This window comes from Pleurodeles waltl, chromosome 2_1 (genome assembly GCF_031143425.1).
Source record: "Pleurodeles waltl isolate 20211129_DDA chromosome 2_1, aPleWal1.hap1.20221129, whole genome shotgun sequence".
Classification (NCBI taxonomy): Eukaryota; Metazoa; Chordata; class Amphibia; order Caudata; family Salamandridae; genus Pleurodeles; species Pleurodeles waltl.
This window is the reverse complement of record NC_090438.1, coordinates 213,303,726-213,328,195: the sequence shown is the minus strand read 5'-3', so window position 1 is coordinate 213,328,195 and position 24,470 is coordinate 213,303,726.

The window sequence follows — 24,470 nt, the reverse complement described above, 5'->3', positions numbered from 1 at the left end:
GCTTGCCGTGTCCTCGGGACAGAGGTATGGGCCCGCTGGCTGGGTGCTGTGCTGGTGTTTCCTGTGGGGGAAGGCTCTGTGGTGGCATGTGCCAGTGTCAGGGGAACCAACTGTCCTGAGGTCCCAGATGGGCCGGGCTGGTCATCTAGATCCAGTTGGACAGAGCTGCTGTCATCACTGTGGGCCTCTTCTTTGGGGGGAGTGGACATGTCTGGAATCTCCTGTCCGGTGATGTTGGGTATGGGTCCTGCAGGGGTGTAAAGGCATGATTATTGCATCTGTGTGTGCAATCATGTGCGATGGGTGGGTGACTCTGTACCCCAGTGTTTACATTCTTGTCTAGGACCTGGTGTGATTATTGGTTTGGGGATCTGTGTGGGTATCTGCAGTGGCCATGCTTTGGTAATGGGTGTCCATGCATTGGTGTTGCATGCAGGGCTTGGTATTGGGATGTGTGGGTTGTGATAGTGGGGCATATGTGAGGTGTTGGAGTGATGTGGGTGAGGGTGGGATATGTGATAGCATGCAGGTGGGTGGTGGATGTAATAGTTAAGATTTGACTTACAAGAGTCCATTCCTCCTGCTACTCCTGCGAGGCCCTCAGGATGCAGTATAGCCAAGACCTGCTCCTCCCATGTTGTCAGTTGTGGGGGAGGAAGTGGGGGTCCGCCGCCAGTCCTCTGAGCTGCAATCTGGTGTCTTGAGACCACGGAACGCACCTTCCCCCGTAGGTTGTTCCACCTCTTCCTGATGTCATCCCTAGTTCTTGAATGCTGTCCCACTGCATTGACCCTGTCTACGATTCTGCACCATAGCTCCATCTTCCTAGCTATGGAGGTGTGCTGCACCTGTGATCCGAATAGCTGTGGCTCTACCCGGATGATTTCCTCCACTATGACCAGGAGCTCCTCCTCAGAGAACCTGGGGTGTCTTTGTGGTGCCATGGTGTGGTGTGGGTGATGTGTGAGGTGGTGTGTGTTGTGTTGTCTGAGGTGCGTCGATGTTGTGTGAGTGATGGTGTTGTGTGCCTGTGGATGCTAGTGTTGTTTCTGGTGGTGTCTCTTACTTGCCTTCTTTCTCGATTTTTCTCATAGGGGTTTGTGGGTGATGTGGGTGTGTGTTTTATATTGGATTGGGTCTGTGGGAGTGGTGTGTGTATGTGTATCAGGTGTGTGTATTTCGAATTGTCCAATGTGGTTGTGTTTTGTATATGTGTGCGTATTTTGAGCGCGGAGGTGTGTACCGCCAATGGTTTACTGCGGTTGAAAGTCCGACGCATGGATACGTGGTTCGTGATAGTGTGGGCGTATTCCTGTTGGCGTGACGGTGTCGGTTTTGTTATTGCCAGTTTATTACTGACCTTTGGTGTGGCGGACTTGTGTGGGTGTCTGGATTTTGGCGGATTCTCGCCTGTGGGTCGTGATAGCTGTAGCGGAATTCCGCCGCCGCAGCGGTGTGTTGGCGGTCTTCTGCACGGCGGTAAGCGGGATTTACCACCAATGTTGTAATGAGGGCCTATATTTTTATCTTTAAAATGACACAAAAACGAATAAAATCGGATAAGGGGAACCGGAGATATGAATTTTTTAAGAATTATTGCTTTCTAGCGCATAGAAACAAAAAGAGCCAATCTGGTCATCTGCTCGCACCTCGACCGGGGCAAAGTCAAAGTGTAAGGTCGACCACGATGGAGCCTGGCTCAGCTACAGCCCGCAGGAGCCCTCAGTCAAAAGTTTACCTTAGGACTTAGTTGTTTTTCTGAAGATTTTCTTCAGTGGGACGAACCTGCCAGTCCAGCCCGACCTCCTGGAACTCTTCTTCGGATACGCGTCGCAGGAGCCCTCGGTGGAGATTTTTACCTTCGGACTTTTCGAGGTGAAAATCCTTTGACCGGGGCAAACCTGGATCTTGATCTGACGTCCTTGGAGCCCTCCTAGGATACGCTGGCTAGGAGAGCCCAGTCAACTTCCTACGTTCGGACTTAGTCTCTTTTTTGGAGATTTTCTTCACCGGGACGAATCTGCAAGTCAGGCCAGGTCACAGTTGAGGCAAGCCGGCTAGAGTTGCTGCGACGGGTCGGTCCCTCTATGGAGCTTTTTTTCCAAAAGTTCTCCAAAGTTCTCCAAACTTCTGGATCTTCTTCCAGATGTTCCTTTAAGGTTCATTTGGAGTCCATAGCTCACCCCAAGGTTCCAGAAGCTCTGAGATGCTCCTTGGGGGTATGGACTACAACTCCCAGAATGCACCTGCCACAAACTCCTTTTTGGCCACTGGACAGTGGTCAGCTGGTTGGTTTCTTCAGGAGTTGGTGCAAGGGACTCTGATTAGCAATTATTTTTCACCTGTAGCAAACAGGGAGTCCCTCCTTGAACCAGTTGAAGCCAGGCAAAGTCCTTCTTGTGGTGAAGCCCAAGTGTGCAGCTGTTGCAGTCAGTCAGAGTGCAGGGTCCAGGTGCAGGCCAGGGGTCCAGCAGGGCAGTCCTTCTTCTCCTGTAGTTCTTCCTTGTTGGAATCTGTTGGGATCTCAGGTGTGGGTGCAGGTCTGCCAGTTTTATCCCTGCTCCTGGGTGAAAAACAGGGGGGTCCTGGTTCTCCAAACAGGTGCAGGGTCCTTCCCCCTGTGATAACTACTTCCTGGGAAGTGTGGCAAAAATCAATCCCAGGGAGCAATATTCTTCAAAAATCCTTCATGGTTGAAAGTGATTTTTGGATGTTACATCTGGCTGAGCACACCCACTGGTGTGGCTAAAAATCCTAAACAGACCTCTCTCCTGCCCTCTCCTAATCTAATCAAGGGGTACCTAATTGTCTGGGTTTGCAGGATTTGAGGGTGTTGCTGGGCTGCTCCAAATGTCCTTCCCTACCTTTGAAGACCAGTTTGGCAGCCCTCCCCCTTCCTGCTTCACCATCTGCTGAGGGGAGATCTCCTCCCACAGGCACATCTCAGGCCACTTCACACCTCATCAAGGCAGCCTGGCCAGGCTGCCAGAGACTGGCCAGTCAGAGCACAGCAGCAGAAACACTGCAGGGCTGAAGTTGGCAACTTTTCAGGTAAAGTTTAAAACTCTTTACCTGAACAAGTTATATTAAATCCCACAACTGGAAGTTGTGGGATTTATTATAACAATTAATTTGATACCAAACTTATGGTATCTGTTAGAAATGGGGTCTTTGGTTGACAGTCAGGTTACCCTCTGTTCAAGCAAGGACCCTCACTCTAGTTAGGATAAAAGAGAATCACCCTCAGCTAACCCCTGCTTACCCCCTTGGTAGCTTGGCAGAGCAGTAGGCTTAACCTCAGAGTGCTGGGCGTAAAGTATTTGTACCAACACACACAGTAACTTAATGAAAACACTACAAAATGACACAACACCAGTTTAGAAAAATAGGAAATATTTATCTAGACAAAACAAGACCAAAACGACAAAAATCCAACATACACAAGTCAAGTTATGATTTTTTTAAAGGTTTAAAATAAAAAGAGTCTTTAGGTAGTTGTAACACCACACTAGCGCTGCTAGCGTGAAAATGTACCTGGTTTGCGTCAAAAATAACCCCGCACGGGCGGTGTGCGTCGAAAGTAACCTTGCACGGCTGTGTGCGTCGAAAACAACTCGGCACGGCGGTGCGTGTTGAAAAAGCCAGCCACACGACGATCCGAAAGTCCCGCGGCGCAGGGTGCGATCTCTCAGCCTCCGTCAGCGATGCTGCGCGTCGTTTCTCCTGCTCCGGGCGTCGGTTTTTCGGTCGCGTTTCCTGCGGCGTCGTTTCTCCGCTGCGGAACCGGCGTTGCGTCGTTTTCTCAGCCGTGATCGGATTCGCGTCGATCTTTTCTCCGCACGGCGCTCGGTGCGTGTATTTTTGTCCTTAGGCTGCCAGTCTCTCCTTTCAGGGTCCCAGGAACTGGAAGGGCACCACAGAGCAGAGTAGGGGTCTCTCCAGAGACTCCAAGTGCTGGCAGGCAGAAGTCTTTGCTATCCCTGAGACTTCAACAACAGGAGGCAAGCTCTACATCAAGCCCTTGGAGATTTCTTCTTCAAGATGGAAGGCACACAAAGTCCAGTCTTTGCCCTCTTACTCTGGCAGAAGCAGCACTGCAGGAAAGCTCCACAAAGCACAGTCACAGGCAGGGCAGCACGTTTTCCTCAGCTATCAGCTCTTCTCCAGGCAGAGGTTCCCCTTGGTTCCAGAAGTGTTTCTAAAGTTTGTAAGTTTGGGTGCCCTTCTTATACCCATTTTAGTCTTTGAAGTCACCTTCCTTCAAAGGGGACTCACACCTTCTTGTGAAATCCGGCCTTGCCCAGGCAAGGCCTCAGACACACACCAGGGGGTTGGAGACAGCATTGTCAGAGGCAGGCACAGTCCTTTCAGATGAGAGTGACCACTCCACCCCTCCCTCCTAGCAGAGATGGCTAATCAGGAAATGCAGATTACACCCCAGCTCCCTTTGTGTCACTGTCTGGTGTGAGGTGAAAAACAACCCAACTGTCAAACTGACCCAGACAGGGAATCCACAAACAAGGCAGAGTCACAGAATGGTTTAAGCAAGAAAATGCTCACTTTCTAAAAGTGGCATTTCCAAACTCACAATCTTAAAATCAACTTTACTAAAAGATGTATTTTTAAATTGTGAGTTCAGGGATCCCAAACTCCACATGTCCATCTACTCTCTAGGGGAATCTACACTTTAATCATATTTAAAGGTAGCCCCCATATTATCCTATGAGAGAGACAGACCTTGCAACAGTGAAAACGAAATTGGCAGTATTTCACTGTTAGGACATATAAACCACATTACTATATGTCCTACCTTATCCATACACTGCACCCTGCCCTTGGGGCTACCTAGGGCCTACCTTAGGGGTGCCTTACATGTAAGGAAAGGGAAGGTTTAGACCTGGCAAGTGGGTACACTTGCCAAGTCGAATTTACAGTGTAAAATTACACATACAGACACTGCAGTGGCAGGTCTGAGACATGATTACAGAGCTACTTATGTGGGTGGCACAACCAGTGCTGCAGGCCCACTAGTAGCATTTGATTTACAGGCCCTGGCACCTCTAGTGCACCTTACTAGGGACTTACTAGTAATTCAAATATGCCAATCATGGATAAACCACTTACATACAATTTAAACAGGAGAGCATATGCACTTTAGCACTGGTTAGCAGTGGTAAAGTGCTCAGAGTTGAAAAGCCAACAGCAACAGGTCCGAAAAAATTAGGAGGCAGGAGGCAAAAAAGACTGGGGATGACCCTGCATAAGCAAAAGTCCAACACGACCCCCTACCAGCCTAAAGCCAGGGGAGAACAATCAATACCTTGATGTACTTCCCTGATTGGGGCGATAGAACAGGGACCCAGGCCCACAACAGCAGGGGCATGTTCCAGTTCTACGCCTTCCTGACTCCAGTTGGATCCCTCTGTCCATACTCTCAGGGCCCACTAAGCTAACCCATGGGGAACCCTTCTCCACATCTACAGACACCATCTGTGCAACACCTAACTTTACTTTGCTCACAGATGTATTGCAATGGGCAGATAGTACCACCAGGGCCAACACAGTGGTGTTGCCCACTCCACCCCCGGGGTGTGACTCTCGTCCTCCCCCCCCCAGGGGCAACTCTGTCCACCAGGACAGCAAGCCACAGTGGCCCCAGACAACTGTCAGGGATGAGAGCCCGACCTCAGGCCTCTCTAACCACTGTGACTGTGGAGAGTGGGGGGTGGTAGCCCCAGGTGCCTGGCACCCTTTGACCACTCTCTCTTCCACCAGGTCAGGGATGTTAACCTGACCCTGGTCCTCCCCTCTGGGGCTCTGTACCCTCCCTGCAGAAGCGGCACCCCCAGAGTCAAAAACTGTCAGGGTGCTTGTAGAAGCAGTCCTGCACAATTCTTCCATCAGTGCAGGGATGTTAACCTGCAACTGATCCTCCAACCTGGGGTCTGTACCTTCAGGTTGGACCAGGGCCAGGGGTGAGGCTTCCCTCCCCCTGCCCTCTCTTCTGGGGTCCTGAACCACCCAACTAGGAGTGACCCCCCCAGAAGACAACATGGTAGGGGCACTGTTAGCAGTAGCCCCTTCCTCCAGGTCAGGGGGGACACCCTTAACCTGGCCTCCCAATCCAGGGTCTGTACCCACAGACTGGATCACTGCCTGGCAAACCAGGACTTCCTGGGGGGCATACCTACCCCCTACCAGGTCAGAGTTTACCCTCTGAACCTGGTCATCCAACCTAGGGTCACCACCCTGCGGTTGAACCATTGCCTGGCACACCAGGACTTCCAGGGGGGCACACTTACCCCCCTCAAGGGACACACTGTCCCGAAGGGCCACACAAGAGTCTGGCTGGCGCAGGTCCCCTGACCTCTGCCCATCTGACAGAGTCTGGATTCCCCCCAACCCAGAAATGGTCTCACCAAGGTCATTCATGGGGGGCTCTGCTCTCAGAGCTGACCCCTGACCCTCCAGGTTCTCCACTGGGGTCCGCAACCCCCTCTCAACCCTCTGTCTGGACTTCTGCACCCCCTCACTAGGAGTGGTACTGCCAGACACCAGAACTGGTGGGATGCTGGCTACAGCCGCCCCCCCAAGTCCTCCTGACACTGTGGGGTCTCCCTCAACAGATGGCCCTATGGTACAGGCTAGGCTCCCCTCCTGGTGTTCCCGCAGGGAACCCTCCTGGACCTGGGACCGGATCTCGGGCACCTTGGGCCTCAACCCATCCCCATTCCCTCTCCTCTGAGACTGGACATGGGGTCCCTCACCCATCCCACTACACTGGGACCTACCTGGGACACTACATCCTTCCCTACCTCACCTGGTTGGGAACTACCTAGACCACTCCTCTCAGGAGCACCCCCAAAGGCCTCTTCATACTCTCTGGTACTCACCCAGAAGTCTGCCTCCATTGTAAGCTCCCTGGGGTCAGAGAACTCACACTCCACCGGGTGTTGGCATAGCTCTGGAAAATAAGGACTAGACATATGCTCTCCAGCAATTACATCACTCAGCCCCTCACATGAATTAACCAAAGTACCCTTCACCCAACCATCCAGTGACTCTGCTTTGACAAAGCACCCCACATCACCCTCCTGAGACTGGTGAGACAGTACCTGACTGTCCCTGACACTCAACCCACACTCTTCTGGGATGTCTTCACACTCCATAACCAGGACTTCTACCTGGGGGGAACCCCTCTCCCTGTCACTCTCAACTAGAGTCAGTAGAGTGTCCCTCCCACCAGTAGGAATATGACTCCCCATGCCAGTTCCCCAATCCACCTCAGGGACCCTGTGCATCACTGGAGCTACCTCATACCCCTGAACCTCCTGGCGTGTGTTAACTCCCTCCTTCAAGTAGGGCACCACCTCTCTGGGCATGTGCACTTCTGCAGCATCACTGGATATACAATTGTTGCTGCCACCATTCCAGCTGGACTCAGCCCTCATGACTTCCAGCTCTTTCAATTTAAGCTCGTAAGCATAAATCATTTTTTTAATCTCTAAGTTCCTCCTCCTTTCTTCCAGCTCCCAATCGAGCTTTTTCAGCTCCCATTGGTACTCCCTCTCTGCCTGTCTGTCCTGTAACTCTTCAGGAGTCAGACCCTTGGGTGACACCCTGCCATCCCTCCTGGGGACCCTCCCCCCAGGCGTAACAGGTTCCTCCACTACACCACTGTGTATCCTCTGCACTTCCCCACCCATATTCTCCTCCTCTGTGTGCCCTCCAGCCTTCTTGATTGTCACCCAAGCCCTCTGTGCCTGTTGCAGCTCCCCCTCCCTGGTGGAGCTCTCAGTGGGACAGTCAAGATCTTTAAGGAACTGTTTCAATTGAGCAACTGAGTACTCCTTCAGTTTCTCCATTTCAAACACAGCTCCAGCTGTTGCATCTCCAGATTGAGACATGATGGTCACAAGTGCAAAGTTCCAAAGGCAGAAAAAATAATTTCCCAATGAAGTAAAAAGAATCAGTCAAGGGATCAGCAAAATCATGGAAGTAGAATAAAAAGAGTCCTTAAGAGAAAAATCAAAAGATCATCAAACAAGTAGTATGTGGTCACGTAGTGGTCTGAGATCAAAACAGTAGTGTACACTTAATTACTGTATGTCAAGTACAAATACAAGTCCAATCCCGACCGCTGGTCACCAATGTTAGAAATGGGGTCTTTGGTTGACAGTCAGGTTACCCTCTGTTCAAGCAAGGACCCTCACTCTAGTTAGGATAAAAGAGAATCACCCTCAGCTAACCCCTGCTTACCCCCTTGGTAGCTTGGCAGAGCAGTAGGCTTAACCTCAGAGTGCTGGGCGTAAAGTATTTGTACCAACACACACAGTAACTTAATGAAAACACTACAAAATGACACAACACCAGTTTAGAAAAATAGGAAATATTTATCTAGACAAAACAAGACCAAAACGACAAAAATCCAACATACACAAGTCAAGTTATGATTTTTTTAAAGGTTTAAAATAAAAAGAGTCTTTAGGTAGTTGTAACACCACACTAGCGCTGCTAGCGTGAAAATGTACCTGGTTTGCGTCAAAAATAACCCCGCACGGGCGGTGTGCGTCGAAAGTAACCTTGCACGGCTGTGTGCGTCGAAAACAACTCGGCACGGCGGTGCGTGTTGAAAAAGCCAGCCACACGACGATCCGAAAGTCCCGCGGCGCAGGGTGCGATCTCTCAGCCTCCGTCAGCGATGCTGCGCGTCGTTTCTCCTGCTCCGGGCGTCGGTTTTTCGGTCGCGTTTCCTGCGGCGTCGTTTCTCCGCTGCGGAACCGGCGTCGCGTCGTTTTCTCAGCCGTGATCGGATTCGCGTCGATCTTTTCTCCGCACGGCGCTCGGTGCGTGTATTTTTGTCCTTAGGCTGCCAGTCTCTCCTTTCAGGGTCCCAGGAACTGGAAGGGCACCACAGAGCAGAGTAGGGGTCTCTCCAGAGACTCCAAGTGCTGGCAGGCAGAAGTCTTTGCTATCCCTGAGACTTCAACAACAGGAGGCAAGCTCTACATCAAGCCCTTGGAGATTTCTTCTTCAAGATGGAAGGCACACAAAGTCCAGTCTTTGCCCTCTTACTCTGGCAGAAGCAGCACTGCAGGAAAGCTCCACAAAGCACAGTCACAGGCAGGGCAGCACGTTTTCCTCAGCTATCAGCTCTTCTCCAGGCAGAGGTTCCCCTTGGTTCCAGAAGTGTTTCTAAAGTTTGTAAGTTTGGGTGCCCTTCTTATACCCATTTTAGTCTTTGAAGTCACCTTCCTTCAAAGGGGACTCACACCTTCTTGTGAAATCCGGCCTTGCCCAGGCAAGGCCTCAGACACACACCAGGGGGTTGGAGACAGCATTGTCAGAGGCAGGCACAGTCCTTTCAGATGAGAGTGACCACTCCACCCCTCCCTCCTAGCAGAGATGGCTAATCAGGAAATGCAGATTACACCCCAGCTCCCTTTGTGTCACTGTCTGGTGTGAGGTGAAAAACAACCCAACTGTCAAACTGACCCAGACAGGGAATCCACAAACAAGGCAGAGTCACAGAATGGTTTAAGCAAGAAAATGCTCACTTTCTAAAAGTGGCATTTCCAAACTCACAATCTTAAAATCAACTTTACTAAAAGATGTATTTTTAAATTGTGAGTTCAGGGATCCCAAACTCCACATGTCCATCTACTCTCTAGGGGAATCTACACTTTAATCATATTTAAAGGTAGCCCCCATATTATCCTATGAGAGAGACAGACCTTGCAACAGTGAAAACGAAATTGGCAGTATTTCACTGTTAGGACATATAAACCACATTACTATATGTCCTACCTTATCCATACACTGCACCCTGCCCTTGGGGCTACCTAGGGCCTACCTTAGGGGTGCCTTACATGTAAGGAAAGGGAAGGTTTAGACCTGGCAAGTGGGTACACTTGCCAAGTCGAATTTACAGTGTAAAATTACACATACAGACACTGCAGTGGCAGGTCTGAGACATGATTACAGAGCTACTTATGTGGGTGGCACAACCAGTGCTGCAGGCCCACTAGTAGCATTTGATTTACAGGCCCTGGCACCTCTAGTGCACCTTACTAGGGACTTACTAGTAATTCAAATATGCCAATCATGGATAAACCACTTACATACAATTTAAACAGGAGAGCATATGCACTTTAGCACTGGTTAGCAGTGGTAAAGTGCTCAGAGTTGAAAAGCCAACAGCAACAGGTCCGAAAAAATTAGGAGGCAGGAGGCAAAAAAAGACTGGGGATGACCCTGCATAAGCAAAAGTCCAACAGTATCTGTTACTTAAGGGAACTTTTAAAATTAAAATAAAGTAAAAAAATTAAAATAAAGTCTCCCCATTCTAGCCTATGGAGGCCATTCACTACAATGAAGGAAAAACAAATTTGGCTATTTTACCTCACCAGAGCTTATAAAACTATTTTTATAAGGTCCCTGCTTATAGTTACATGGCACCTAGCCCTAGGGGCACATAGGGCACACTTTAGGGGTGACTTATATGTAAAAATAATGTAGTTTAAGACTTTGGAACTACTTTTAATTCTAAAGTCGAATTTGCATGTAACTTTAATTTAGAAGCAGCCAGCAAGACAGGCCTGCCTTTAAAATGACACTGCACACCTCAGCAGTGTACCTATGGGGGCACTACCTATGCTGTGGTCCCTAAACCTCCATGTCCTACCATATACTAGGGACGTATAGGTAGGTTAACTTTGCCAAATATTATTAGCCTAATTTCCATATCCACTTTACAAAGAGCAGTGGCCCTGGGACTGGTAAGCAGTACCCAGGGCATAGCCAAGAGTCAATAACCCCCAGCACCTGTCCAAAAACTGTGGGGGTGGCCAGGGCAAAAATGAGGACTTTCCTACAGATATAGTATATACAGAGCCAGCTTCCTACACTGTGTGACTGTTTGTATGGGTACAATGGTGTTGTTAGGTTGTGTTGTTTGTATGCATTGTCAAGTGGGGGTGAGTGTTGTGGAGTGTTGACGGTGCATATGAGGTGTTGCAGTTGTTGTGTAGTTGTGTACTTTGCTGGTGTGGTGTGGTGTGTTGTTGAGTTTGACAGTGCCATTGCTGTGTGCCTGCGGCTCGGTGTATGTTTTGGTAGTGTGTATTGGCCATGGTGTGTGTACTGAGTTTGTGCGTGTGTCAATGTGCATGTCAATGTAGGAATAAGGGTACATGTCGCCATCACCACCTGTACCGGATGTGTAGTTTGTTTTTGTGCTGTGACCTTGGCATTATGCAACAGTGACAGGTAAGTGTGTGTACTTGTGGTTGCTGACATCCTCGTCGTTGCTGGTCCCGGAGTCATTGGATGAGCAGGAGCAGCAGGATGACATCTAGTTTAGGTTCCATGGCGGCTCCAGACTAGTATGGCTTCCTGAAGGTGAGTGTCTCCATTTATACTATTGGTTTCTGCCAGGCTTTCCGTGGTGGTGCAACCGCAGTGGAAACTTTGGCGGTGTGCAACTTCATAATCTGTCCGACAGAAACTTTGTCTCTGCCGGACTGAAGGTGCCTCCCGCTGTCCGTGACAGCCTGACCACACTGGCAGAGCCAGCGGTGAATTGGTAGTATTCGGCTGTAAAGACCACCATGGTGATAATTTGCCGGTCTTCTCCGCCAGCCTGTTGGCCGTATGACCACCACCGTTAACATGGTGTCATGGAACAGCCAAACCTGTAATGACATACTTAGCACCTCATTATGACCCTCGTGGTCACCAGACCAGGGTCATGGTTGCGGTCGGACCTCCACCAAAGTGACTGTCCGACTGCAACAATATGACCGTGACGGAGCCGCCACGGTTAAACCACCGACACCGTCAGGCTGCTTCCAGCCTGCAGCCTGGTGGTCCCGGCAGTTGTAATTAGCCAGGGTAGCGCTGCAAGCAACGCTGCCCTGAGGATTACACGTCCCCATCTGCCAGCCTGTATATTGAAAGGCTTGTGGAATAGGGGAATCGGGCGGCATGGGCAGTGCAGGGGCCCCCTCGCACAGCCCTATCACGCATTCCACTGCCTTGAATTACGGGCAGTGGAATGAGCGACGGGTGCTTCTGGACCCGCCGCACCGCCACATTGCAGGTGGCTCTACTAGGAGCCTGCTGCAGTGTTAAGGCCCTGTTCACCACAGGGCCGGCGGGTGGAAACTCTGTTTGATGATGTCATCAGTGAGGTCACTGACAATGTCATGAGTGATGTAATATGTGAGGTCATAAGCAGTACATTACGGGAGCGCCAGTTGTAGTTAGCTGAGGTACCTATAACTGCTGAATTTCTATGGTTTTATACGAGTACATTTAGAACCTAACTATAACATCCATGTAACCTTTGGTTTTTTTAGTGGATTTCCAAGGTTTTTTTAATTCTATTTCTTAACTATAACTTCCCTGTAACCTTTGTTTTTTAGTGAATTTCTAAGGTTTTTTTAATTCTATTTCCTAACTATAACGTCCCTGTAACCTTTGTTTCCTCAGTGAATTTCTATGTTTTAAAAAAAATCTATTTCTTAACTATAATGTCCCTATAACCTTTGGTTTTTTAGTGAATTTCAAAGGTTTTTTATAGTATATTTCATAATTTTAATATTCTTCTATCGATTTCTTTTAATAGGGGGTTTGTACTAGTATTTTATCAACATATAAAATTACTGAAACATTACATATTTTACCTTTAAAATGTAGGCCCTCATTACAACCCTGGCGGTCAGTGATAAAGCGGCGGTAATACCACCAACAGGCCAGCCGTAAAAAAAATGGGATGACGACCACAGCGGAAACCGCCAAAACATACAGCCACTCTAACACACCGACCGCCACGGCAGAAGCAACAAACACCGTGGCGGTCACTGCCAACAGTGCAAGGCCACAGTCTCTTTACTGGGTGGCTTCTCCACTGGTTCTGGAGAGGGCATTGTGCCCATTGTGCTTCATCCTGTCAAGGATTGGGTGAATGGATGCCTTCTTCCACTGGTTCTAGAGGGGGCATTGTGCCCAGTCTGCTTTATCCTGCCAAGGATTAGCTGAGTGGATGCATTTCTCCACTGTTCTGGAGGGGGCATTGTGCCCAGTGTGCTTCATCCTGCCAAGGATTGGGCAAGTGGATGCATTTCTCCACTGGTTCTGGAGGGGGCTTTGTGCCCAGTGTGCTTCATCCTGCCAAGGATTGGGTGAGTGGATGCATTTCTCCACTGGTTCTCTCAACTTTGGTGCATCTTTTATCTATAGTAGCATATGAATATGAGGAGCACCTCTTGCCTGGTACTCTTTCTGCCAAAACAAAATATATTATTTCTCCAAGAGAAGGACTGGTTTTGTTGCAGATGAAGGTAAGGATAGCTTGGAATCTTTGATTAAAATACCTTCAAACATTAGCAGAATCTAATGAACACAGTTCTTCATCTGTCTTCAAATTAAAATCTTTCAAATTAGAGTTTGCTTCTCTCACAAATTCAGTAAGATCATCCCATGCACACTCTGCACAACTCAGTGTCAAAAATCATGTTGGTGGTCCTAGGTTTCTCAGAATACATTTCACTTCTCCATGATGGTGAAACCAATATTCATTGGTACCACGTTGGCACGCCATTAAATTAATTAAGTTATACTCCAACTGTTCATCCTTTTCTTCAACTTTTTTAACAAACTCTCTTGCAGACATATTCTGAAGATCAACACATGTTTTCAAGGTATGATTCACTGCATAAAATAGTCCAGAGAAGTCACTTTCAACTAGAAGGTGAAATATGTATGGAATGCACTATCCAAATCTAGGATCTTTTGAGTATAATCTTGTTGATCGGTATTCAGCTGCTTGTATTTTTATAGGCCGATCATCATACCGACCTCCTACCCCTGTAGGAAACAAGTTTGGGAAGCAACGGGCCTCCAAGGTCTTTTCCCACACACTCATAGGAGATCCCTTAGCTTGCTTCATCTGGTAAATGTCTATATAATCACCAATTACTTCTTTTGAATGTAAAGGATGGATGCTGTAGTGTTCATAGATTTTTTCTGATTGGGAGGAATCGAATTTTCTATTTGTCCCACTCCACACAAACACTGAATAATCTTCAGCAATATTTTCAACACAATTCTGTACATCAACATCTTTATAATAAACATTATTTTTTGCCAGGTATAATTTGGCTTCTTTAACATTTTTAACATCAACCAACCCTTGCCATTTTGTTTTATTTTTTGCAGGTTCACCATTTACCAAAATAATAATTGGTTCTTTTTCAACTCCAATAGTTTCAACATTTTTCTTAAAATCTAAGCCAAATATACTACTCTACCCTTAAGTCCTAACAACAATTCTGTGGGCTGCAACTTACCTGTCTTTGGTTCCAGACATATAATTGCTTGAAATGGACGTACAGATTGTATAAAGATAAAGATAAATTCATACATATTTAAATATTTTAATAGTTCTGGAAAAGTTATAAGTTCGAGCCCATTATACACTACTCTAGTTGGTGATTTCTGACCCTCTAACTTGTCATGGCAACATTTACAAATGCCTTGTTGGACTGACAAATTAACTAGTTCTTCAACAAATAAAAAAGTCCTTGCCACTTTTCCTTGTTTTTCCTTTTGGTTTTTGAAAATACATCTACATTTCGTATTTGTATCTTATAGTGAGTTTGTACTCAAAACTAGTTTTTGTAATCTGTTCCTGGAAGTTCTCAGTACCAATTTCTGAACTCTCTTCTACAGTATCTCTACCTACAAATTACCCATTCATATTACAATCCTCTTTATAACCAAAGAACCTAAACTGGACATCATCATAAACCTTTTCTACCTCTTGTACAGCACCATGCAAAAGTGATCTATTCATCTCATCTAAGCATATTGCTAGAGTCTTCACATAGTAAAGTTTCTGAACTAAGCTTATCATCATCGAATGGTGAACTGCTAGCATTCTAAAGTGATGAAAGGTGCTCTGGCACACTTTCCTGGATAAACATGCTAAAGGATGTCCTTGTAAATCAGTTTCTAAACCTTGAAAAATTGAAATTTTTCTATTGAGAGTTCTTCTTGGAAATTCACATACAAAAGCTTGTAATAAATCAAATAGATTGTTGACGAATGCTACAAATATTACTACTACTCCACTGGTAAACAAGACGCTTTGTACAACTCCCTAGAACATCTACAGCTATGGATCTTTCATCACCTCTAGGAACAATCTCTTCTTTTTCTAGTGGAGTCCTTTGCTTCATTTCAAAACATCGACCAGCTGAATCCACTGCATGCACTAATGTCTTCTCTTGAAAATATGATTCCTCATTAAAGAAAGCTTCTGTGCTAGATGTATGGTTCCATTCTCCTCCAAATTACACTTATTAACAAGTGTTTTCCTTTGACTGCATCTTTTCACACCCAATACCATTTTGTCCAAGCCTCTCATTCTATTTATAATCAAAATGCAAAGTTCCCTCTTCAACTATATCCTCCACCATTTTTTGGATTCAATACCTTTGTTCTCCTCCTATAATTTTTCATACTCTTAATAAGATTCTGAATTACTCTACCACGAAACATTCACACTCTAATTTCCTTGAACTGTTGTTGCCTCCTGCATTATCTTGCAGCTTTCTTCCATAACTTCATCTGTCTATTGTCACAACTTTGTTTTGTTTCCACAGCATATGTACACGTTTTCTCTTTCTTTTCAGTTTGGCAAACAGAGCTTAAGAAAATAATTGGTTTGCTTACCAGCAACGTTTTTCTTTCTCTTTCTTATAACTTGTAAATAGATAATATAATTTGCTCACTTTCTTTCTTTTTCTGTTGTATTTTATTTGGCATTTTTCACTTCTCTTCCACTCCAGCAATATATCTGTACAAATAAAAAAATATTTCAGAACTCCTTCATAATAAAATACTCTCATTGTGTCAATTACAAAAAAATACTGGTTTGCACAATTGAAATTGAACAACCTATGCAGCATGTTGAAACATTCTTCCACTGGAGTTCCACATAACTTTCGTCATCATTAGAACAGCAAACAATAGAAATTCATTTTAATTCCCCAAACATTCTAATGTTTTTATATATTAAAATACACATAATTATGTACACTACTCTACAGCATAACCCTAGAATTCTGGGCCTATATGTGTCTTACTATAATCACATAATATAGCCAGGGCAGTACAAAAATAAATTATAAGGTTACGTCAATGTTTTTTTTAATAATACAATAGCCACACCTGCCACATAATCCATCATCTGCCACATAATCATGAGATTTTTACAAAACTAAAGCATTTTCCTTCTAGCTGAAAATATTCACAAATTAAAAATAATACACCACAAACTCTGGCACTCATTGTAAGACCCTTTCCATAACAATTTATTTCCTTAAAATAGTGCTATATTTTGCTTTTAAAATGTCACTAATTAGGTACAAGATTACCCACTCAATCTTTAACATAATTTACTCAATCCTATCAAAAATTTGAATCACATCTACTACAACTTTTACCATCACAATAACTCTGTCACTACTCCTTACCTACAATATTTTTTTTTAACATATAATGTACACATATTTATTTTAACTTGTATTATGAGATATAACTCCGTCCAAAAATATTCAATTCACATACCTCTAAATCTCTTTTGGTAATAGATAAAGCAGATTCTCAATCTCAGTTCACTTTTTTTTAGCTCAATAAAAACTAAGAGCAAACATGGCAGACCACTCCCACTCCAAGCAACTAGTAATGGCAGCCTATCATCATTTGCTCTCTATAATACTGTAATGCTTAACAAATCACAAGCTCCGTTTCATGTTTTATTTATGTTACACTTGTTTTCACTGGTTGCTGTCTAATAACCCTATATTCTACTGTTAGTCAGCCATCCAATTTCATACTGTGTGCTTCCGAGTTGTGACTCCTTCAAGTCCCCCTGCGCGGACCCCCATGTAACTTCACGATGGAGTCGCAAATCCAATCGGGGACAAAGAAACATATTTCTATTTTTTTTATTCCACAGTTTTCACTACATTATAAAAATACACATAACATTTTTCTTGGAAAACATTTATTTCTAAAAGCTATTCCACCAAACTCTCTATTTTACTCATGAGTGACTGTCTCCTTTAAGAGCTGCTCTTCCCCCCACACTGACTCTCCACAGCTGCCACAGCACCCTGCTGCAGAACACTGTACTGTACCAGCAGTTCAAAAGTTCTGAACATTTATTGGTAGCAGCAGTCTAGCAGGTGTAGTTTACAGCTACATATAATACAATACAACTAAATATAATCACATTAAAAACAAACTTACTACAGATAAACAAAAAAGAACCAATTACAAATGTTCTACCTTTCATTTCCTAGTCACGACCTAGTTTAATACATAACTCTTTTCACAACATCCAATTAAAAATATGACTTTTTTAAATGTGCAACTGCCTCCATTTTCACCACATCACAATTTCAAACCTCATTCATTCAGTTGCAGCCTTTTCCTGTCTGCAACAGCTCCTTTATCTCAAAATGTTCAGAGTGTGGATTGTAGGTCACAGCTATATTTTTTGGGCTAGTAAGTATGCAAGAAAAAGAGGCACTTAGCTGGACCTTGCTTTGCCTAGTGTGGATATAACTTGGGTAGGTCAAAGAGTATTAAGGTGGCATCAATTGTTTCCATTAGTTCAAAACATTAGAGGTACCTAGCTTCCTCACTTCATCATTGTGCACTGTGGTGGTATTGACCTTGGCACACTAGTAGGGCTGGAAATGCTAATGAAAGATGCATTTCTTCAATTAATGCACATTTTCCCTCACACTGGATTTGTCTTCTCAAATATATGCCAGAGGCAAAAATGGAAGCACTCAACTCAAATTTGTACACAAATAGACAAACCGAGGAAACATGTAAATAAAACTGTTTTGGCATTTCTCAGAGACCATAAGATGGGCTCAGTCTACAATAATAACCTCCAGTTTCACATGGATGGCATATAAGGAGAGATGGAGTGCACTTCACAGATGAGGGCAATAGAGTATTTTTACGTACTCTACATTTGGTCATATATCCACTAAACATGTTCAACCAAACAAACACAAAGGCTCTTTTTAGAACCACTCTACATACCAAACACTTATAACTTTTGAAAGACAGTTTTTTTTTTTTAAACAAACATTTATATTTGTGACTTTGTCGCAGATCCACAAACCAAAAGCACAATTCAATGACCAACAACCAACATAGGTATCATACAGTATAGTATTATTTATTCACTATATCTAACAGTACACTTTACAATACCTCACATGAATTAAGATTCCCTACTATCACTCAATGAACAACATTCACAGAGCCTTTTGAGCGGATAGAAAAATCTACCAGTATGTCTGTCAGTGGTCCATAATTATATAACTCTCTCTCTCACTGCATACATCACTATATGAGAAGGTCTCCTACTGGGTGCATAGCTGTCACAATGAATACTTCAGCTCCTATATCACTATCTCACCACAACTGTGAGTGGGAGTCTTACACTCTAACTAATTCTGTGATTAATTAACTCAGGTTATGTGACTGCGTAGAAAATATTCTCAGTGGATTTCTGAATGTGTGAAAGTGTCTCTCAGTGGATCTGTCTATAGGTATACAAATATCTCAGAGGATCTGTTAGTTAATATATTACTACCTCAGTTGGGATGCAAATCCACATGACTATCTAACTAACTGTGTAAAAGGGTACCTGAGGTTCTCGGTGGATCTGTAATAGGGTGCATAAGGTTGTCACTCGGTTTCTCACTAGAAACACTATACAGAGGTCTCTGCAGAGCTATCTATCTGTGCCTATGAATGAGTGTATAAGTCTCTCAGTGGCTCTGTAAGTCACTGCATAAGCTTCTTAATTAATTTATGAGTGGGTAGAATACTCTTTGACTACATGTCTGAGTGCATCCATAAGCCTCAATGTCTCTGTCCTGATACATCACTATCCCATTAATCCTGTCAAAACATGTCTAACTGTCTGTGTCTCATCACCCTCTGAGTGGTTGTCTGACTCAGTGCATGATACTCTGGGTATATGGGTGATACAAAAAGTCTGTCAGAGTGTATGTAACGAATTATCACAGTGTGTATAGCATTAGCTCATGAAATATATATTTTCCACTTCATGTGTGAGAGGGTGCATGACGGTGTCAATATGTCTCTCAATGGATACACTACTATCTTAGTGGGTCTCTGAGAGGGTGTATTTGTGTCTATATTGGTCTCTTAGTGTGTGCCTGAGCTTCTGAGTTGATCTGTGAACGGGTGCATGAGGTTTGACTGGCTTTGTGAATGTGTAAAAAGTATTGGAGGGTGTCTCTGACAAAGTGTGACAGAGTCTGCAGCATTAGCTGATCAAATATATATTTTTTACTACATGTGTGAGTGACTGCATGACTCTCTACATGTGTCTCTCACTGGTCACATTACTATCTGTGTGACTCTGGTAGTGGCTGTATGACTGTCTATATGGGTCTCTGATTATGTGCCTCACCTTCTGAGTGCATCTGTGAGCGGGTGCCTGAGCTTTTGAGTGAATTTCTGACTGGGTAAAAAAGGCTCTCAGAGTGTCTGCAACTAAGGCCCATATTTATACTTTTTTAGCACCACATTTGTGCCACTTTGTAATGCTAAAGTGGCGCAAACTTACAAAATACAATTGTATTTTGTAAGTTTGCACCACTTGGCGCTAAAAAAGTATAAACATGGGCCTAAGTACGACAGTGTGTGCACCATTAACTGATGAAATTTATATTTTTGACTACATGTGTAAGTGTGTCCATAGGTGTCTAAGTGGGTCTCTGAGTGTGAACCTGAGCTTCTAAGTACATCCATGAGTGGGTACATGAGGTTTTGAGTGGCTTTGTGACTGAGTGAAAAAAGTCTGTCAGAGTGTGTCTGAATAACTGTAACAATGTGTGCAGCATTATTGGCTGAAATATATTAATTTTTTTCTTTCATTGGCAGTATCTGTGACTCCATCGTGATGTACACAGGTGGCTGCGCTGTGCACCGTGACCAAGTTGAGGATTTATGATCTCACCAAAGAAAACATTTTCACCTCTTTAAACTCATAACCTATCCCTCACAAACCTCTACATCATCCCCATGGGGTCAGAGTACCTCCACCCTGACATCTAATAACTATGTCACAAATAAAAGCCATCCCCCTGGACTGCTGCCAGTACAGAAAATGGCAGCCACAACTTTTTGAAGAGCTTCCACTCAGCCAATCAAAGTCCTCCACGTGGCTCATGGATTCACTGCACTTTGCACAGGAATCTCAACGGATCCACGTCCCTTGATATACAAATTTGTTTTCCACTTCAATTCTCAAAGACTATTGCATGGAATTACACAAAAATACAATAATCACTCTTTGTGGACCAGGACCTACATTCCTGCCGAATTTGGTGTAATGCCGTCCAGTAGTTTTTGCGCTATTGCAGTTCAAAATCCCTATAGAAAAATGAATTGGGAAAATGTGTTTTGGGACCCCCTTTTTTATCAGCCACCCCCGATGGATCATCATGAAAATTTCCAACAGCAGGATAACAGGATAAAAGTGAGGAAAACAATGTGAGAATGATAATGGAATACACTAAAGAAAGTGGCCTTATCAAAAATATTTTATGTAAACATTGGCATATCATACGGAAAGATCCAGATCTTGGTCCAACATTAAGCTCAGGTCCAATGATTACATATCGGAAAGCTCCATCACTAAAAGATTATATTGTAAGAAGCCACTTCACAATAAAAAATCAACAGAATTGGCTAACTGAACAACAATGTGGCTTTGTTAAATGTAATAGTTGTAAAGCGTGCAAAATTGGAAAATCAACTAAAACTGTAAAACTATGGGATAAAACGGTAATGAACATAAAACATCGAATAACTTGTAATACCAAATTTACAGTTTATGTAATTGAATGCCACTGCGGCTTGAGATATGTAGGCAGTACAATCTGCATGCTAAAGAAAAGAATTTTAGTGCATGTCAGAGCAGTTTTACATAAAGATCTAACATATGCCATAGCCAAACACTTCCAACAACATGAAACAAACAGTTGGAGAATGTTACGATATTATGGGATTGACCACATTCCTGAAAATGAAAGAGGTGGAGATAGAATAAAAAAATTTAGACAACTTGAATCCAAATACAATATTTCAATGAGGACTAAGACCCCGTTAGGTCTTAATTATGATGAGGAGCTTTATGTCCATCTCTGAATTAAAAGAATCAGAATTTACTTCATAAAAATCATCAGAACCACGATTGAATATCAAATTGAAGAATAACACTAATTAATTTACCTTTTTTTGTACATAATTTACACACGAGAATAGAATTGTAAGCAAATAATTATGGAGACATAATGATGGGGTTTATTTAATCATGAATCAAATGAAATGGCTGATTATTGTAGAATTATTATTTATACATTTGATTCTTTCTCTAACTCATAATAATCAAATCTTTTTCAGTTCAAAAATATATTTTTTGTACCATAAATAATATTATTTCATGGGATTATAAATTTTGATTTGATGAAATTTAGTATAAAATCAGTGAAATGTTGTATTATATAATTGAACTATCATGACCAGAATGCATTGGATTGGTATGTAAAATAGATAGTATAAATTGATCTGTTAGAGAAAGGACTGCAGAACTAAGAAGAAGACTGCATAGTCGAAACGCGTTGTTCTCTTTTTTCTGCACCGAATAAACCACTTAAACTTATTTTGTGGCTGAGCAGAGTGTGTGGCAATCATTTATTTGTTTTTTTATACATTTCGAGAGTTCAGCCAACTCTCCTGCCCTGCACCAGCTGACAGTGAGCGTCGGAACCCTTGGCTTGCTTTGTTTGAAAAAAAAATATATATATATATATATATATATATACATCCATATGTACACACACACACACACACGCATATATATATATCTATATATATATATATATATATATATATATATATATATATAGATATATATATATATTGCTTCCAATACTCCCTTACCGTTTTTAAAGGAAAGAACCAAGAAAAGAACCTTTGCAGATTGTCATGGGAACCGTGACATTCCGCCTCAGACGGTTATTGGGAGCTGGCTGAGGTGGAGGTCACATCTGTTACTGGAACTTAAATAAACTAACTACGAAATCATCCCCGTACCAGGGCTGTCCTTCACAACATAAATTTGGCGACGAGGATGGGATACGAACCCACGCGTGCATTGCACAATGGACGCGTTGGGAGGAGGTCTTTTTGTACTTCTGATAATAGATTAATTTTTTTTGCAACTACCAAAGGTGTCTTGGTTCTTCCCTTTAAAAAGGGTAAGTGAGTATTGGAAGCAATTTAATGGGGTTCTCAACCCCATGCCAAGACCGCCTCATAGAGCCTCGACATTTTGGGAACATTTTTGTGTAATATATATATATATATATATATATATATATATATATATATATATATATATATATATATATATACACTGAAAAAAAACAAAGGTTCCATGGACGTTATAGTTAGGTTCTGAAATTACTTATACAAAACTGTAGGAATTCAGCAGTTATAGGTAACTCAGCTAACTATATCTGGCGCTCCTGTAGTGCACTGCTCATGACCTCACATATTACATCACTCATGGCATGGTCAGTGACATCACTGATGACATCTCATATGACATAATTAATTACTTCACTGATGTATGCGACCTTCACACTGAGCTATGAGGGTTTTCTATTTTTTGGGCCTTTTGTGGGCTTTGTAGTGAGAAAAAAAACATGTAAAAAAGTAGGGACCACAGGGGAGCACTTAAACAGCTCTCCTGCGGTCCCTACTTTTTTTCCATTTTTTTTTTAAATAACGTAATTTTTAGAATAAAGCCCTTTACTGGCTATGTGGGACTGCAAGGGAGCCCTCAAGGGCTACCTGGCACTACGGGGAAAGCCTTGAGGCTTCCCCTGCAGTGTAAATTCTTCAGCAAGCATGGAGCTGCTTTGGCAGCAGCTCCCTGCTTGCTGAACCATTTCATCTCTGTCCCCTGCACGCGTGCAGAGGACAGAGATGAAAGCTTTGGATTTTGACAGCAGGACATGCTTTACAGGTCCGCAGTCAAAACCTTAAGTGATTGCAGGTGGTGGTGGTCCCCAGGACACGGGGGTCCCCTGGGGATCCCCTTTATTTTTAAAACATTTGCCCAGGGGTGTTGGTCCACTGGTGCGGGGGGGTCCCACGGCCCTCCCGCCCTCCCGCTTCAGCTTCAGTCTTGCTGTGGTGGGTGTTGGTTACTGGGGCAGAGGGGGGCCACAGGGCCCTGCTTTAATTTCAAGATTGCCCCAGGGAGGTGGTGGTCCCCGGGACAGTAGGGGGCCACAGTGCCCCCGCTTTAAATGCAAGATTACCCGAGGGAGAGAGTGGAACCCAGGGCAGCAGGAGGGGGCCCGGAGGCCCCTTCCCGCATATTTCAGGGAGGTAGTAGTCCCCAGGGCTGCGGGGGGGCCACAGGCCGCCCCTGCATTTGATAAAAAGATCCGGGGAAGTGGTGGCTCTCAGGACAGCAAGAGGAGGCTAGGAGACCCCTGCTTATTTAAAAAAAAACATCCAGGGGCATTAGTCTAACGAAGCGCTGGAGCACGCACTTTATTTTTTTGTGATTTTACAAGCAGCTTTGCGGATCCACACGGTCTCCACTCATAAGATCAAAAAAAAGAATGCTTTTTAGCCCGGGGAGGGCCCTTTTGGACTTTACAACCTCAGGTATGGGTCAGGGTGTCCTCCGCTGGCCCCTTTTCTTTTTTTTTCACTTTTTTTTGGGGACGGGGCTGAAGCCGAGTCCCAAGATGGCTGACAACACTTCTACAGCTTCTGTTGTTGAAGTGTTATCAGCCAATCAGATCTCAGCTTGAGATCGTTAGGGGTTGCAAATCCTTCACTCCCTGGATATATACATTTGTTTTTCCCTTCATTTCTCGAAAACTACTGAATAGAATTACACCAAAAGAAAACAAGCACTCTTTGTGGACCAGGACCTACCTTCCTGCCAAATCTGGTGTAATTCCGTCTAGTAGTTTTTGCGCTATCGCTGTTCAAAATCCCTAAGGAAAAATGAATGGGGAAAACATGTTTTGGGACCCCCCTTTTTTCTCAGCCCCTCCTGGACAGATCACCCAGAATCTTTCCAGGCAGCAGCTGGCGGAATTGACCATTTTTAAAAAAAGTTGCGTGAAGATTCGTCAAGCGGTACCAAAGAACTCCTCTTGTCGATCTCAAAATTAATTTGTTCATACAATGGGCACAGAAAACACACTGTGAACATGTTTTGCTTGCTCTCTTGCAGCAATTACATTGTACATTTAAAATGTGAGCCTAACTATAATGTCCATGTAACCTTTGTTTTTTTAAGTAAATTT